Source organism: Etheostoma spectabile, chromosome 15 (genome assembly GCF_008692095.1).
Source record: "Etheostoma spectabile isolate EspeVRDwgs_2016 chromosome 15, UIUC_Espe_1.0, whole genome shotgun sequence".
NCBI lineage: Eukaryota > Metazoa > Chordata > Actinopteri > Perciformes > Percidae > Etheostoma > Etheostoma spectabile.
In genome coordinates, this window is record NC_045747.1 from 12,624,154 (window position 1) to 12,642,680 (window position 18,527).

At 44.3% G+C, this 18,527-nt stretch overlaps 1 protein-coding gene and 1 long non-coding RNA gene across 2 annotated transcripts in view; one reads left to right on the plus strand and one right to left on the minus strand.

Annotated features, from left to right (window-relative positions):
* The window catches only part of LOC116703348 (uncharacterized), a 20,176-nt gene extending 3,354 nt beyond the window's left edge, over positions 1 to 16,822 (minus strand). Inside the window, exons 1-2 of the long non-coding RNA XR_004335405.1 lie at positions 16,812 to 16,822; positions 16,715 to 16,721 (exon numbers count right to left, since the gene is read on the minus strand). This is a non-coding gene — a long non-coding RNA (uncharacterized LOC116703348). The remainder of the gene's footprint in view (positions 1 to 16,714; positions 16,722 to 16,811) is intronic.
* Positions 1 to 18,527, plus strand: part of hs3st4 (heparan sulfate (glucosamine) 3-O-sulfotransferase 4) — an 85,348-nt gene that overhangs the window by 11,431 nt on the left and 55,390 nt on the right. The gene's annotated exons all lie outside the window — the stretch shown is intronic.

An 18,527-nucleotide genomic window follows, 5' to 3' on the forward strand; every position in this document is an offset into this window, starting at 1 on the left:
CTGGTATTCTGTCTATAATGGAGTGGCATGGAAATGTGCAAGTGACCCCAAACTTTTGACCGGTAGTGTAAGTGTTAATGTATTCAATGGAAATCAGTTCAATGTTGTTTATGTGCAAGGCAGTATCTGGGCATGTTGGAGCCTTAGGCCCGCATCCACTGATATATATTATATATACATGCACACACAAGTCTATCCTGGTTTCAATCATATTTTGAATATTATAACATGTAACAAACCTGGTTATTAGTAATACCACTGTGTGGTTCCATAATGATAAACATTAACCTGACATCTCAAGGTACGTGCAGGAGTGTCTGTTTTATTTATTTTATTTTTGACAGTGGGCCACACTTTAGTCCTGTATTAAAGGAGTAGGTTAACATTTAAGGAAATAACCTTATTTGCTTTTCTGCCGAGAGTTAGATGACACTATCAGGTCTGTGAGGTGAGGAGATTGTAAAGCTACAGCCAGCAGCTGGTTAGCTTAGCTTAGCAAAAAGACTGGAAACAGAGAGAAACAGCTAGCCTGTCTGTGTCCAAGGGCTATATAAGGGGTAACTTGTTTTACTCTATACAAAAACAAGTCAAAACACAACAACTTCAGCACAGCTAATTAGTACAGCCCTAGTACAACAAGACTATTATCCAGGTTTCACATGTTCTGCAGCAAATATCCTAATACGGTGGATCAGCAAAGAGCATAGTGCTGAATTACCTTTCAGGAGGTGTTTCCTTTCAGTGGTTTTGTTTTGGCTGAATAGAGACTCTTTTTTCATTCCATTCCAGGATTACAGATTGGTCTGATCTTATTGTAGCAATCTTTATTGTAACATGGGAATTATGGAAGAAGTAATACCACTCTGTCCTTTTTGCATATGGAGAGAAAAAAAACTCTTGAGAAGTTAATGGGTATAGCCAATTTCATCCTGCCTTTGGTCTTGCTCAGAATTCATGTGCATTCCTCCTCTCTCACTCTCTCTCTCTCTCACACACAAACACACACACACACACACGGACAAACACACACACACACACACGCACACACATACACACACGTCTTGTACTTCTGCCCTGCTGTAGCTACACTCCGATGCTTTCAAGTGGAAGTCTATTTTACTTATGGTTAGAATTTAATTCACCGTTTTTTCCTCTTTCATTGCTATGAAGTGGCCGTGTGTTATGGTTCACCATCAAGCCTCATATCCACTTTATTTTTGTGTCTATCAAAAGGGCCAGATAAATTCAGAGCAGCCTTCTCCTCCATTTTCGCAGGGGATAGAAGAAGGACTTATAGGCTTGTGTTTTTGCTCCACGACATGGACAGATTGTCTGAAAATGAAAGACATAGCTTCATCTGTTAAATTATTTATTTTGGACCCAAAATAAAGTATTAACTAAAGTTATTTATGCTCAAAGGGATTCAGCTCTCCCAAAAGAATATTTGCATGCAACAGAATTGCTGTGATGTGCTTTCTAGTCTGGAAGAACAATGATTCTGTTCGGCAGAATTCTGGTTTACAGACGTCTTTAAATCTCTGCAAATAAGACTACCTTGGGACAAATACGCATGTCAATCACACTTGTCAAGATTCCAATTTTCCTTCCACATCTCCTGGAGCACTTGTGCTGCTCATGCTTCTTATTGGCTGCGAGGGATGTGGTCTCATGACACAAACTGATGCATTTGTTCAGTCAAAGAGAAAACCCTGACAGGAATGGTCATGGAGCCAAGATACAGAGACTGCTGGGAGTGTGTTTCAAATGTGTGTCCACGAGCTGATAGGTGCCTCTGTGGTGTGTTATGCTGAGAGATGATGGGGAATGGAAATGTTGGCTTTTCCCACAAGTATGAATAGGCATTATCATATAACCATTATGCAGTCAACATATGCAGCAATATATGCAGCATATGGCTTTTTTTCCATCAAAAAAGCCTTGTCCATTTTGAGAAAGCACAGAAATTAGCATCTAACGCTGGTCGCTAAACATCGATGCCATTTCAGCCCTTCTTTTAAGCAATTATCATTTCTTTCAAGGATTTGATGAAATGAAAAGTTAGGAGCAGTAATAGGGGCAATCTTTGGGGCCAAATGCATCTTCTGCTCTTCGCCGCATCTACAGTTCAGCAACAACCTGACAGTCTTAATTCAATTATGGCTGTGTGATGTGTTGAGACTCTGGAGGTGTGAGCTAATTCCTCTGTTTACACCCCTGAGTCACTGTCACAAACAAAGACAAACACATTCATTGGCTTCCAGGATCTTGTTTGCTGTGATTGTCTCATCGCCTTTGAAGCTTCTCATCGCTTTATGTTGTTTACTTATCCATGCTCTTTCTTTCCCTCAAATCACCATGGGGTATTCAGCTTGAATAATTTTAGCACAGTGTGAAACAATGTATGAGCTAAGTATTAGATTTGTTGCACTCAACACACTTTTTTACGTGCAGCTGGATTGACAGACACTTCGATCATTGAAATCCTGATTCCATAACTCTCTGATGAAACACATTGCCAATATCTTTGCCACCAGGACTTTCAGATCATTGGGTATGTTGGAAGTCGTTAACAAAGAATGAGGCATTTACCAAACTCCCCTGAGACTTGGATTAAGACAATGAATTGCAAAAAGGATGCTTTTAGGGATTATGTTAATTGCTAATGGCAGTATGAGGAAGTCATTGTTTTTCCTGGACAAATTGGATTATTGGCAATACAGATTAAGGAGAGAGTTGATGTGTTCTGTCTTTCCAATAAGATTGTTACCTGCTCCCAACCATGAATTTTTACGTTCTATTTCGTATAGGCTTCGCCCTCTAAGGGCTACGCTATTGGGTTTATCCCTTCGCGCATGCGCAGTCGTGAAGATTTCTTTCCGCCTAGCGTCCAGCTCGGGCCTCAACTACGTCCGCATTTACTGCATATATACAGAGCGGACCGTTGTTCGACTCCCACTTTTTCTTCAACTTCGCAGTATGAAGTCAAGCTCAAGACCTTCCGCCGGTGCCGTGTCTGCCCCTCCTGCCGGACCGGCTACATCCTTCCGCCGGACCTCCACCCCGTTGCGAGGCCTGCCTGGGTGCCGTTCACGCCGGCCAGGCTCTCACCCGCCACGCCTCTGCCAGTTTTGCGCCGCCTGTCGTCTAAAGAGCTAACTCGACGGGCGGAAGCTTTTCTGGTTTGCCAGGCTGGCGGGGACGGAGACGGCAGCTGGGCAGACAGACAGGAACGGCGGCACCCTGGAGCCGCTGGCGGACGGCGTTTGCGACGAGCATGAGTCCGTGACTCCGCTCTCTCTGACAGCGCCTCCATCACCGGTTTCCCTCCTCCCCTCTGGGAGGGTCCCCTCCTCCCTTGGGGGGATTGGGCCTGAGACGGCGATTGATGCTTTCCCCTGGAGCTCTCTCCGTCTCCGAACGGCCTGGGGCACCGCCCGAGCGGCTTTCCCCTTTGCCCACCCGGCTCCAGCCTCCACCGTAGGCTCTCTTGCCGACCTGCCGGAGATCATAAGGAGGGCGGCGGAGCTTAGAGGCATAGCGCTCCGGCGGAGCTGCCAGCCCCCGCTCGCGGCCTTTTGAGCGGTGATGTTTATGCCCAGGAGCCGCCTCTCTCAGGGCCACTCTGGCCGCGCTCGCGGAGCTTCGGCCATTTGTGGAGGAGGCTTTCTCCCAGCCGGGGAAACTGAAGGCTCCCGTCTCTCGCTATGCCCGTTTACTCGGGTTCAGGGCGATACGGACGCAGGTTTTCCTTCAGTCCCTCCCTGGAGGGGAGCCTGGCGTCCATTTTTGCTCGAAAGCTACTTTCTTCGGCCACCGGAAGCAGCCTCCCTCTCCAGGATCAAGTGTGCGCTCAGTCACTGACCGGGCCCACCAATGTGCCGCCCAGGGGCTGGCGGCACAAAAACAACATCGCCTTACTGGCTCCGCCCCTCCGCGATGGCCACTACTCCCGGCCCCTCCCCTCGGAGCTTGCCACGGAGATTGGTAGGCTATGACCGCATTTACCCTGACCACGGCCCACGGTGGCGCTGTCCAGGTGATGGCTTGGCAGACTGTGGCCCAGCGAAACATTGGCTCCACATGTTCAGCTGCAGCGGACATTAGACGCGAGCTTTGTACGGTCCATAGCCCCCCATGGACTATTTGGCCGCGCCTACAGACTGCAGTTCATCTCCATCAAGCGGCGGAGGACGCCGAGCGACTTGGAGGCTCGGTTGGAAGGCTCCTCCTCAACAGCCACCACCGTCGCACTGACAACAGTCACAAGCCACACGGAAGCGCCCGCAGCATCGGCTGCGGCGGCTGTCTTCCCAAGCTTCGGCGTCGGGGCCCCCCCCCGGTCCCCCTCCGCAGCGACAGACGATGCCACACGGCCGTCAACCTGCACGCAGCGAACAGTCCCTGTTGCTCTAAACAGGGCACTGTTATGACAGTTGTTCCCACACAAGCACACACCAGGCCGTCGCCGCGAGCGGGGCGCCACTGCGTCCCCGCTGCGCAGGCAGCGGAAATGAGGTCCTCCCACGGGGGACGACGACGCTTGTCCACCACCCTCCACGGCGATGCCGGCGGGGGGGGGTCGGGTTAACCAGTGACGCTCCCGCCCACACGGCGGCGACCGGCCATGCCCTTTCGAAAAAGCCCTACCATGGGCGGGCGACGCGATCACTCGTCTCGCCCAGCGGCGGGATGGGCTCTGCGCTCCCTGTGCCATGTCGGTGAACAACACTCAGACATGTGCTCGCCCACTGTCAGAGTGCAGCGGGCAGGATTGGCTTGACACACATGGACTCGTGGATGTCAAAGCTGATAACACGGGTTACACACTCCAGTTCGCCTCCCCCCGCCCCCTTTGCGGGTGTGTTGGGACGACGGTTTCATCCCTGGCAGAGTCAGACGCAATGACGCAGAGTAGAAGGGTTGCTGGCGAGCGGAGCTATTTCCCGCGTCCCTCCAGGGAGGAAACGAGGGTTTTTACTTCCGCTATTTTCTCACCCCGAAGAAGTCAGGAGGACTGCGTCCCATCCTCGACCTGTCGAAATTCAACCGGTATGTCATGGAGCGCCCCTTCCACATGCTCACCAACAGGCACGTGTTGGAATGTGTGCGCCCCAACGAAGGTGTACATCCGTGGATCTGAAAGACGCTTACTTTCACATCCAAATCATTCCCAGGCACAGGAAATTCCTGCGCTTTCCTTCCAAGGGGCCCGTTTCCAGTTCAACCGGCTGCCGTGGATACTCACTAGCCCCCCGCACCTTTTCCAAGTGCATGGAAACGGCGCTCCAGCCTCTACGGGAGAGGGGCATCAGAGTCCTCTTTTACGGACGATCTGCTCATTCTAGCCCCTCTCGGGAGCGGGCGGGCTGCACACTATGGAGGTTCTGCAGCACCTACAAACGCGGGTTGCCATAAATTGGAAGAAGAGCGCCCTCGTCCCCGCACAATCGATAGTTTATCTGGGCGTAGACATGAGCTCGATCAGCATGAGAGCCAGGCTGTCAGCAGAGGCAGGAAGCTGACTTCTTCGTTGTCCCGCTTCAGGCCGCGCGCGACAGTGCCAGCGCTGTCAGTTATGCGGCTCTTGGGCAGATGTCCGCGGCACACACGGTGGTCCCCCTGGGTCTCTCCATGGGAAAGTCCAGAGGTGGTTTCACCGCCAGCGGCTCGATCCATTCGCCACAAATGGCGATGCTGTCCATCCTCATTCCCTCCATCAGACCTGGCATACTGGGGGAGTCCCCAAACCTGTCTTCCGGGGTTCCCCTGGGCAGAGTGACGTCATATGTGACGGTGTACACAGACGCGTCCCTCACTGGCTGGGGGGAATGTGCGAGCACAGTGGTGGAGGGGCCTGGCCTTCCCCTCTCCCTCACATAAACTGCTGGAGCTGTCCACGGTGTTGAAGGTGTTGAAACACTTTACACCAGTGGTGACGGGGAGGCATGTTGTAGTACGGAAGGACAACATCACGGCGGCGGCATTCATAAACCGCCCGGGCGGCATACGCTCAGCCCGTGTGTAGAAATAGCCAGACGCCTCCTGCTGTGGGCGCACAGCCACCGCTGTCTCTCAAAGCAGTATTATCCCGGGATTTTGAACGGGCAGCCGACTTGATGTCGAGGGGGGGGGCCTCCAAGAGGGAGATGAATCCCACTATCGTTCAAACGTATGGAGCAGGTTCGGGAAGCGGAGGTGGACTTGTCGCTTCACGAGAGAACACACAGTGCACACTGTGGTTCTCCTGGACCGCGCGGGACAACCTCCCCTCGGCGTAGACGCTCTCCCACAAAACCCTGGCCCAAAACCTCATATGCTTTTCCCCGGTCCCTGATCCCTCGCCTCGGAGCGCGTCCAGGAGGAGGATCTTTTATTGTTCTGGTGGCACCGGAGCGCACGAGCGCGTCCTGGTTCCCAACCCTCGTCAGTGCGTGGCTCCCCCTGGCAGATTCCGTGGCGGAGAGACGCACTATCGCAGCTGAACGGTGCGATCTGTCATCCCCCAGTGATAAACAGAGACTGTGGGGCTGGTTGCTGAGCGGGAGCGCTTACAGAGATTAGGCTTGCGCCCCCGCCGTGGACGCACTATCCAGGCTCCAGAGCCCTCTACCATAGCAGGCTACGCAGGGCGTGGTCTGCCTTCAGCGCTGGTGCACAGAGAGGGACGCAGACCCCATCGTGCTACCTCTCGTGCTGACGTACCTAAAAACTCTGGTGGATAATGATTTGGCTCCATCTACAGTCAAAGCATACGCAGCAGCCATCTCATCCTGTCACGAAGGTTTGCGGGGAGAGGACAGTTTTTGCGCATCCCTGGTGAAACGTTTCCTGAAGGGGGTTAGGCGTCAAAAACCGGTGTTCGCCCCCCGCCCCCATGGGACCTAGCTCTGGTGCTGCGGGCTCGGGGAAGCCCCCTTTGAGCCCTGACACAGGCTTCGCTCAGAATGCTGTGCTTAAGACAGCACTTCCTTGCCCTAACGTCGGCCAAAAGAGTGAGTGATTTATGTGCACTGTCAGTTTCTCGTCTGCTCTATTAGAGGGGACGGGAGCGAGCCCACCTTACACACAAATCCCTCCTTCACACCGAAGACTTTAACTAGTTCTTTTCGGTCAAGGGGGTTTTCCCTCGAGGGTTTTTTCCCCCCACTCACGCTAACGGTGCGGAGGAGGCTTCCCACCGGTTGTGTCCGGTGCGCGCTCTGTCACAATACATTTTACGCACGGCAAATATCAGGAAAACTCAGCAGCTGTTTGTGCATTATAGAGAACACTCCCAGGATCAGCCCTCTCAAAACAGCGTCTGTCTCACTGGCTGTGCGAGGCTATTACCCAGGCTTATAGCTCGGAAGGGAAGAGCCCCCAAGACATTGGGGTCACTTACGAGGGCTCTGTCGGCGTCTGCGGCTCTTTAAAGGCATGGCAGTAGCGACATTGCGCGGCAGCTCCGGGCTTCCCCGTGCCCTCATCGGCTTTTATCTGCGAGATATGTCTGAATCTTCCATGTCTCATGCGGTTTTGTCCACAGTCAGTGACGCGTAATGCCGCGCTGAATGTGCAAAAAAAAATAAAAATAAAAAAAAAAAAGCGGATGCCTTGATTGTTGCCAATCTCCTTCACACCTAGTGCTGAATGAACCTGCTCTGCTGTCTCAATCTCCTGTACCTGGGGTATTTCTTGTGAGACACAGTTTTTATCTCATACATGTTCATAATCATGTTGCACGCACGGAGGTAATCGTCTCTCCGTTGCATGGCGCGAAGGATCAATCACGCTAACCCCCATTAATCATTGTACTACTGCATCATATTGCGGGCCACATGAACCTTTCCGGCCACGCATTGGCAGGGCAGGCTTTGTCAGAAGAATGACTCTGACTAGCCTCTGTACATTGTTGCGGGGCAATGTGGGTGTATGTTCGGCTGTGGACCTTGTGCCGCAGGTGGCATTGACTACATCAGCTTCGCCCTAACCAATAGCGTAGCCCTTAGAGGGCGAAGCCTATACGAAATAGAACGTTAGTTACTTTGGTAACTCCAGATTCTATTAGTATAGGCGTAGCCCTCTAAGGTCCGGGCCACCTGCTCTAGAACATTAGTTGAAGAAAAAGCTGATGTTTGGGAGTCGAACAACGGGTTCCGCTCTGTAATATGCAGTAATGCGGACGTTAGTTGAGGCCCGAGCTGGACGCTAGGGCGGGAAAGAAAATCTTCACGACTGCGCATGCGCGAAGGGATAAACCCAATAGCGTAGCCTTAGAGGGCTACGCCTATACTATAGAATCTGGAGTTACCAAAGTAACTAACGTTGTGAGGACATGTGTGATGTTCCTATACGCGTAATTCACCCACAAACACACAATAAAATCAGCAAATCGTGTTTCGGACAAATAGAAAAAAATCTTAACACTTTTAGTTGAAATTCAATAAAATTTTCAAAATAGTGCTCTGAATATGTGTGGTAGTACTGCTCAAGGGCTAATTCTGTGGTTGTAATACCAACATTCACAAACCTTGTTGGCCAAAGTGACATTTATATATATTTATATATGTGTTTTGTCTGGTAAATTTAGCTAACTGTACAGATGGGTAAAAGCGAAAGAGGAGGGAGTTAATGAACCACTGAAACGATTTTGGAAACATTGTTTTAAGGTACAATAGAATCTTTGGTGTTGGATCGATCAACATTGAAATCAATCAATATCAATAAATAAGGTATCTCTTTATTACTGTGTTGCAAACTGGGATGTAATCAATGACAAAACAATGGCATGTGGAAGAAAAAAAATTTTGTATTACAACCCCCCCCCCCCCCAAAAAAAAAGAATTAAGGTTTGAATCGAAGTGGGTCAAAAATCATGAACCCAATCAAAACAAAGTATGGTGTATTGTTACAGCCCTAATATATATATATATATATATATATATTATAAAACCTACACACTGCAGTTTTTTTAAAGGAACTGTGAAGTGTGAAGACATGTTTTTTCAAAATCACAAATTGAATCTATATTATATCTTATATTAAACCCTAACCCTAACAACTAGATACTGACTGTTTCAAAAAATGGGGGCAAAATCTAAAAAGTGTTGCGTTTATAATTTTTTTCAGCATAACATCAAATTCCTTTTTTTCAGAATCAGAATTGACTGGTAGTTGACTGTCAGAGACTGCAGATTCATCAAAATGTAAACAAGTTTAGGAAAAAGAAAAAGAAGGTGAAGCCCGCAGCTTACTGGCTGTTTATGTGGCATTTGGCATGGTGGCATTTCTCATTTTTTAATTCTAAAGATAAAAAAGTCAAACGTCAAGGAGGCAAAATGTAGTGACTATGCCATAAGCCAAAAAGAATAAAAAAAAAAACAAAAAAAACAGAACAACAAAGAGTCAACGGACTCTTAAAAGTTCAAATTTTGCGGACAAAGGACCAATATCAGTGTTGATCAGACCCGTAACTCTAACGCCAACCTTCAGGGTGATCTTTTCCAAATCTTACAAAGTTGTTTTTTATACTTCACCACACCTTAAAAAAGGGTACTGCACCAATATAGCATTCTACTTCCAAATCATGCAGCAAAGATAATAGTGTACAATTGTTTTTGCATATTTCTAATTATATGGATTGTCAAAGTGTTTGTTGATGCATGAAAATTGTTGTCCATGTGTTGCTTTCAGCCCATTCACTCTTTTTGTGCTACCACAAGAAATCTCAAAAGTCGGAAATCCTATACACAGGGGGCTTTATTGATACGTTGCTTGTTTATTTTATATTCTGTTGGGAGTTAAGGGATACCAACAGACAAAAAACATACCTGTCTGCTTTCAGGCTGTGGCAGGATTAGGATCCTTGACTTCTTTGGGTATTTTTTCATAAGGTTTGGTGTGTGAACTGCACTTGGTTATTCATTCCATGCATTTTCAGTACGCCCATGGCGAATCTCCCTGTAGTCGCTCTCTGTTGTAATCAACCTCTAGTTTCTATCATGTCTACAAGACAGGGGGAGGCAGAATCCTAAGTATGAATTGATTTTTGAGTGAGCATACATTTACTTTTAAACACCTGCAGAACAAACTGGGCCTGTGCTGCACCTCAAACTATTAAGCTATCTTAATTGATTTGAGTAATGAACAAGGACATGCTTTCTGTCTTTTGACTCAAGGTCACTTTGCCATCACAGTGTTAAGCTGTGTCCTCTGGTCTTCATAAAGGACCAACTCACCATGAAAATGTATCTGGGCCGAGGTGAGAAGGTAGCTGCTGTAACTAATGGGTTTATTTAATTCAATTTATTGCTTCAGCCTCTGCATCATATGAGACATGCTGGTCACTGTAAGATTGAGGTTTCTTCATGAAAGAAAGAGAGATTAACCCTCTTTTCAAAAGGCCAGAATACACTCTCATGTCATGCTGAATTTTCGTGCCTAGATAGTTGGATGTATAAATCTGCAGAACTAAATGAATATAGGTTTGTGGTAAAATGGTGCTCTCAAGCTTATTACGTACAAGCCTTCTAATCAGCGTCACGCTGTGGCTGTGCTCGCCGGGCTGGGATTCTGTAATAAATGAGGGCTTTGTCAACATGTCCACTGTTGGGTGGGGGAATAAGTGTCTTTTGATTTCAATGTGTAAGCCAAAAGGCATATTTTCCAAGCAAATGTTTAGCATTCACTGCAATCTTTACCATCTATTATGTATTTCTATGGATTAAGGATGACATTCTGTTTTCCCCCTCAGCATATTGCAATAATTAATTCATCCTTAATACTATTATGTTGGCTACATGTCAGACCATATCTCTCTCTTCACACATTGTCTCCAATTAACATTTTCCAAATTTCTGATGCAATCTGTAGAATACAAATGAAGGCGTCCCAGCAGCTGCTGGCTCTGTTGTCTCAGCTCCGAGCAAATTCTCTTAAATTTGTTTTGTAATACACCTAATTTTTACAGGAATAAACTAGTATGCTCTGCACATTGGGTAAACTCAACAAAGGCTTTAGGGTTTAGAAAATGAATGTGCCATGACAATTAGTTAAGCAACGGAGAAATGCTAAAGGAGGGAATTTCACACCTTGAGTTTAATAATTTATATAGTGTAATTTGCCTCGGTTGTAATGTGCAGATGTTTCTTGGTGGATCATCACATATTGGCACAATGGCAGCTACTTATTTAAAAATATCTTCATTTGTGAGGATATGGTAAATCTAACATGTTTGAATGAATTTCTCATGTATAGTATGGTCATGTTTCATAGGATGTTTGCACTGATTGTACTTTAATACTTTAATTGTATGTGGTTTGAAGAGTGTAGAGGATTCTTTTGTTACTCAATTCAGAAATGCCTTGGTTTCCACATTTAAAAAAACAAAAAAAACACAAGTGAAGAAGAGAGCATTAATGCTTTCTGTGAATTCCTCAACAACAATGTAATATATGAAGATACAGTATGGCATTCTAAACCACCTTAACAGCAAACACCTTGTAACAAGATGTTCAATGCACCATTATTTTAATTTCAAACCTATTTGCTACTCTGGTCTTAAGAACACAGAGCACCTGCCAGGTAGTTGATTGCAGGTAATTGCCTTCACCTGGCGTCCCAAGTGTAAACCACTTCTTGATTACATACTCAGAGTGAAAACCAGCAGGCCTTTAGGTCCAAAAGGGCTTGGATTTAGAACTAGCGCCTTAAACACTAGTCTGCTTCCAAAACCATCTACTCTAATTGCTCTCCAGCAATTCAGCAAATGTTTTCTTTAAAAAAAAAAACTTATTTAGTATGACAGTTCTTCATTGTTCTGCAGCCAGAACAATGGCAACAACAAATCGACTCTAGTTCACAGAGGAATGTCTGAATAGGTGTGCTGGGAAATTATTCTGACTTATAATGAGACAGTGGGTTGCACAGACACTTTGAAAGGCAATGCCCCCTGCACTGTATAAGTGCTAACCCACAGAGTCAGATATAGCTATTTTTTTCCATGACTTCATTGCTTTTCAAGTTTTTTTTGACTTATGAAAGCTCAACATGTGAAAAGCAAAACAATGTCCACCGCATGTTCTGTCAATTTTTGAAAGTTGGCAGAGAAGTCTTACAGAAGAAATTAATGTAATCATGCAGCTTCCTGTTGTTTTGGCTCAATTAAAAGAAAAAGAAAGTCTGAGTATATAAAACCGAAAAATAGAATATATGGTAGAACAGTAGAATATCTGACTGAAGTTTGGGGAATAATTGTTTTAAAAGGAGTGAAGAGTTTGCTGTTTTCTTTATGAACAAAGTGTGGTATATGTGGAAAAGTGATAAAAAAACAATTGTATCTAGTATCTATACAAAACTAGCTTCTCTTCATTTTTCGAGCAAAATAATGGAATCTCTATGAAATGTTGAACACAGCGCACCTTTCCAAAGTTGACCATCATTAACCACAAATGTGGGACATCCTTCAAACACGTAATGTATAATTTCGTCCTTCCTAAATGGTAGAACAATTTCATGTGCATATTTACCATGGACGATGAAGTACTTAAGACCACATTTTGTCATGTTCCACAGCTCCTCCATTAAGCCAATAAATTTGCATTTAATTGTTCTAGATATTTATCTTCACTGAAGTTTACAATATATCCAATTTCCTACAACATGCCTTACACAAATGGATTTTTACATTTTTGGCCACGATGAAGTTTGAAGATTGTTGACAGGCAAACAGTAGAGCTGCACAATTTCCCTGTTTACCCAAGGAAATTCAAAAAGCTAATTGGGTGTCACTGTGGCAATGAACTTTGCATATAGACTGTTGGATATAAACTTAAATATACCGAGCACATACACATGAGCTTTGAGGGATAATGGCAGAGTGTGTGAGTTAACATATAGATCAAGTAGAAATGAGTAGGACCAAGAAGCTGTTTGGCTATGTTTAGGCTCCATCTAAACACTGCTTTCTTTGTGTTTAGCGACAGCCCTGGGGAACTAAGTGACGTGACGCATGGTCTTGGCGATAATTACTATTAGGTCTGTGAGAGGAAGAAGTTGGGGAGCAGATGGTTGCTGGGTGTGTACGCACTACTGCTGGCATTTGACCAAGTTATCACAACGTCACTGTGAAGTCTTAACAACTGAAAAATTCATTTTGGGGCATTTATGTGATCTTTGGGGAAATTTGATGAGAAATGACAATATGTTAACTCAATAGGGCTGCCAGTTTTTGACAAATGTGTGGATCTCTGTTATCATGATGTTTTTATTTAAATGTTAGGATACTCTGAAGAGTTTTCTTCCTTGTTAGTTAACGCCAATTTGACCTGAGACCTGCTCATGCTACCAGTTGAAACACGGTCAACAGGCCTAACGAGCACAACATTTCAGACTGAGATCATTTAGACAATGGCAGTTCCATATTCAGTGTTTGAATATGCAAAAAATAACATTTGATAACTCATAACTTGAATGTAAGGTGTTTTTGCCCTCCTTTGTGAAGGCCATCTTAATGCTCTTGTTCCTGCCCAGAGAATTGAGGCAAGAGCTATGAGTTAGGATACAAGAGAGCAGCTTTCCAGGAAGCCATGCAGCTGAAAGCTGTTGCTAACTCCGCCCACAAATCTGCCTGTGTTTCGTGCGGCGCATTCACACAGTATAAGCAAAATCTGTATTTTACTGGAATTTGGTGATATTATCCTCATGGCTCTGTCAAAACTTTCATTTATAATTACCAACACTGCAAATATGACCCAAAATCACAGAGATACCGATTGGCACGGGATTAATAATTTCACACAATCTCTGTGTTTGGCAAAATATTGTAGGTAATTTGCCTTAACCTAGTGCTGAACTCATTTTAAAATGTTCACTTTTTCAATGAAATATCACAACATCTATGAACTGGCTGGCACAGACTTCTATCAACATGTTCTCATACCTAAACAGACTAGGCTGTTTGCCAATGTCTCCCAAAACAACATTATCGTCCTACTTACCATTGTGAAGCGCGTGCTGTTTCAAACACAGGGTTAACATTAAATCAACATGAAATAGAACTGCTAGGTTAGGTTTAGGCAAGAAAACCGCTTGCTTAGAGTTAGAATAATCTGATTCAACATCCATTAATTTACGGGATTGCTCCGGTGCTGCTGGAAGATCCGTAGGATGTCCCTCATTTTCGACCGGATGTCACTAGCCTTCCATTTATTTTGTGTTGGCATTCTTAATTCCAGTGGATTTATGAAGACTATGGTTAACTGCTCCTCAGATCTTTGCAGGGTAAATCAAGACGGCTAGCTAAACTATCTGTCCAATCTGCTTTCTAAAACCACTTTTGAACGAGCATGTTCCCTCAAAACAAGTTCCTTCCCGAGGCTAATTTGCAGAGGCAACGTTATTGTGTGATTGGTTCAAAGAAACACCAGTTCACTTAACAAACGAACAAAAGAAGGCAAAATGCAAATCAACTGCTACAATAAGGGGAACAGCTTTTCTTATTAAGGCAGTTTTAATGTTTCTTAGCACTCAGATGGGAAAAAAACGTTTTTCGTGTTAAATGATGCCTAACTTTTAACATTTGAGAATGAATAGTTAGCATCTGTTGCCTATGTGCTGAAACATCATGGTAGTCTTCCATGTTGGCTTCCTCTGTATGAGAGAAGCTTCTGGGTGTGATTTCATCCTCATCTCTGCTAGTGTTGTGGTTTGTATGTTATAGAGAAGGTTCAGTGCCTTAGCTGGCCTCTTTATTACTGCATTCCCTAATGCCTTGATTTAATGCATTCTCAGAGGTCAGATATTGTGCTGGCAGCCACAGACCATTTCCTTCAACACCGCCCCATTAATAACAGCAAATAAATCAGGGCACATTGTGAATTTCTTTACTTGCATATTGAAGCTATTTCTAAGTGCTATGGGGACATCTTTATTGCATCAAGTAGGTAAATTGCAGGACACTGATCTGTTTACACCTCAATCCCAAGTCCAAAACGTGTGGTCCATGTCCAAATTAATTAAAAGGTACTACTCCCTGTGGGATGCTTACATTTGCATTTCATTAAAAACTCTCAGGGGGGCTCAAATTGATTTGTGGAAGATTCATAAGACCATATAATGTTCACTCACTGTAAAATCTTCAACAAATTATTCTCACATTTTCTTTGTTTTAGGTCACTTGAGACAAACATACACATCATATCAAGGCTTTGATGTAAAGTTTTAGAATTACTATGGTGATGAAGTTCATTTGCTTATTTGGAGCCCAGAATTTTTTATCTAACTTGCTTAAAATAAAACAAAGGGTTAAATGAGTCTCTCAGTCTTCTCAGCGAGCAGTACGTTTCCAGAGATTTAGCTTTGCAGCAGCCTGTTTTTTGCACGTGTGCATATCAGATTTTGTTTCATCATTTAATGATACGGATGTGGACAGAGAGAAGTATTATTGTTGTCAGCGTGTGTTTACCTCAATTTGGCCCTGCCTAATCAACGTTACCCAGCAAGCAACTTTTCATTTTATTCAAAAGCAGATGTGCCATCAAAACCCTCATGTTTCTTTTGAGATTAGACTTTGAATAATGCCAAACATCTTGTATTGTTGCCCTTAACAAACTGTTTGTAGCACACTGGAACTTGTGTCCCACTGTATCTTTAAATGACTGAAATTAGTAATAATGGACCACCAGACAACTGATTGAGAATTGGCTTGATGATGCAAGACCATTTCCCAAACTTATATTTGAGTGACTCATATTTGGCCAGAAGTCCAGTGCTAGCTGGGGTTATAAAACCCAACTTTTCCTTATGGAAAGGTAGAAATTTATAGCAAATGTTTAATCACTGAGGTTAAGGTCTACATGTGCAAGTGCAAGATATATTCATATTTCCGTCCCAGTTACATCGGGGATGTTAACCTTTGGGCAAGATTTCTGTCTGGGCTTATGATTTACAGAATTGCCTGAGACTAAATAAATAAATTAATGCACAAAGATAAAAAAAACATGCACAGGACACTGGTTCTATGCTTACATAGTCATCTACATTGTTTGTGTACCATTAATCTCCCACAGCCTTCTCCACTTCAATTTTCATATGAAAGCATGAATTGCTCCGGGCTACTGTCATGCAACAACGACTCATACTGCCCATACTATAACAGAGCATATTCACATAACTGCTCCCAGAGAGTAAAAGAATCAGTCGTGAAGAACAAAAATATACATAGGACACCACTCCTCATGGTTGGAGAGATTTAATTATTCATAATTATGCTGTTGTAGAAATACATTTTGCCTAGAGTAGATATTAATTTCAACCTCTTCTCTTCTGAAGTAATCAAAGACTCTGAATTAATTACATTAAAAGGTGCTCAAAGCGATGCTGGGTGACGTTACTTAAAAATACTTCTTGTTCTTCTTCTTGTTTATGTTTTATTGTATTTCTAAACAAAACAAGACTAGCTTACCCCTCCCTCCTCCTCATCCTGTGCCCTCCCCCTCCCTTCTGTACTTCGGCGCACTAACCCCCCCCCCACAAATCCTTCTTGTCCGTTATTGGCTGGTAAGCTAGAACACATTTTGTGTATGCTTCATGGTGCAGGTGAGCACAGTTTGTTTGTTTGCAGACCCTGGGCTGTCTACAGAGACCGCTGTTTTTTTATTTTTTAGTTTATTTTACAGTGTGTTCTGGGGACAGGCAGCTCGTAGATAGTGAGGAGATGTTTGCTGTATGTGATAACAAATGTTCTAGCCTAAAACATGTGTGACATTGCTTAGAGCACATTTAGGAAAGAAATCTTGTTAATGGAGATAAACACCTGAAAGTTCCTGAAGAACTTAATGCAAATAGGATCCTTGGACAATGATTTTGCATGTGTGTGGGTGTGTTAGCACGAGGACAGCATCTTCTATAAGTCCATTATTCTGTAATGACTGCGTTTTTTCTCAAGGAAAACAAACATTGGTCTGCCCAACTGAAGGATCAACATGCCATTCTATTTTTTCTCCCCTTGCTATTAAAAATGAACACATCCACTATAGCAACAAAAATAGATGTCAGGGACTTTGTGTTGATTTTTAAGCCAATGAAATGTGGTGGAGGGGGCAGGCATTCTCTCAGATGTTAAGAAGTGTAAATTATGCAAAAAGCAGCTATTCGAATATTTATCACTATGTGATATTTTTATAGCATATGAGGAAGCAGGCGTGATCACAAGTCATATATTTAAATTTCCCAATTATTCGTAAATTCTGTTGCAACATTTAAGTGACAAAAGAAAAGTGTCCAATTATCAGTTTCTCAGTTGTTCAATCACAATAATCTCATTACAACCCTGCAGTCAGCATAAGTGGATGCTAAGAATACAAGTGGGAGAGTGAGAGTGAATGGATCTTGTGTTTTCACTCTCATGCTCCACTAAATTATGCACTGGAGCATTGTTTATCCATCAAACCAGGCCCTGTTCCAGCGATCCACTCACAAAGGAAATCCAGAATTAATTGGCAACAACAAAGTGAAGACACAGCAAACAGACAACTTTCTTCCTCTGTCCATGCAAATAATATCCAAAATGGGAAAAAGCAGAGTCCACTTTCTTTTATGCCACGTCTCCTCGGTTCTCATGCCAATACTCAGTTGCACTGTGGAGTCTTTAACCTCTCCACCCTCGGTTCCCCAAGGCTCTGGCAGGAATATCCTGACTAAAATTAATGCAGTAGTGAGCAGGAGGTAAAGGAAGGATTGTGAATGACAGTCTGATAATTGGGGTCTGCTGCAGCTCTCTGTCCTCTCTCTGATCTGGGGACAGGGGCGCCAGGGCTTACTCAGCAGAAGAACCCATTTGAAGTAGGGATACACATCCCCCTTCTACCTTCTGCTCTTATAATAGCCCTTTAGTACACTCTTAAGTGACTTGCTTAGATATATTGCGTATGGCTTACCTGTTTTGAAAGTTATTCTTTAACTGCGCTGTAAGCGGCCCTTGTGGAGAGTGCTGTTCATGTTCGAGGGGAAGCAGAGGGGGGAGCTACTAAGTGGTCCACCTTGGCTGAAGCCGTGTTTACCCATGAGCACTCAACACAGTGACACATGCTTTCACTTTGACTAATAAATCATTGAAGGTCTGATGTGCATCGATGGGAATGCGGTGTCAGTTTTGATACTTGATTACCATTTCTGTCACTTCGCCTTACATTGAACATAACTCCAGCTGTGCAACTCAATTCAAGCTGCCCCTGGGCATGACTATGACAAGCCGCTCCTAAAACTGACAGCCCGAAGTTTCAACAGGTCGACAGTGCGATTTTACAGACTATTTGAAACAAATAAGATGCCTTGCAAGGGTTTTTCTGTATACAACAATGAAAATGGTAGTCTCATAATTGCATTCTCCCCCTCTTTCTCAGTAACACATACATGTATCCTTCCAATTTGAGCTTTAATACTTTCATATGATACGCCAAGAAAATTATCTATATTTCAGTTTTGTTTTTGTTTAAATAGATAATTATGAGATATCCGGTTAGAACTTCTTCTACCATTTCAAACCGGTA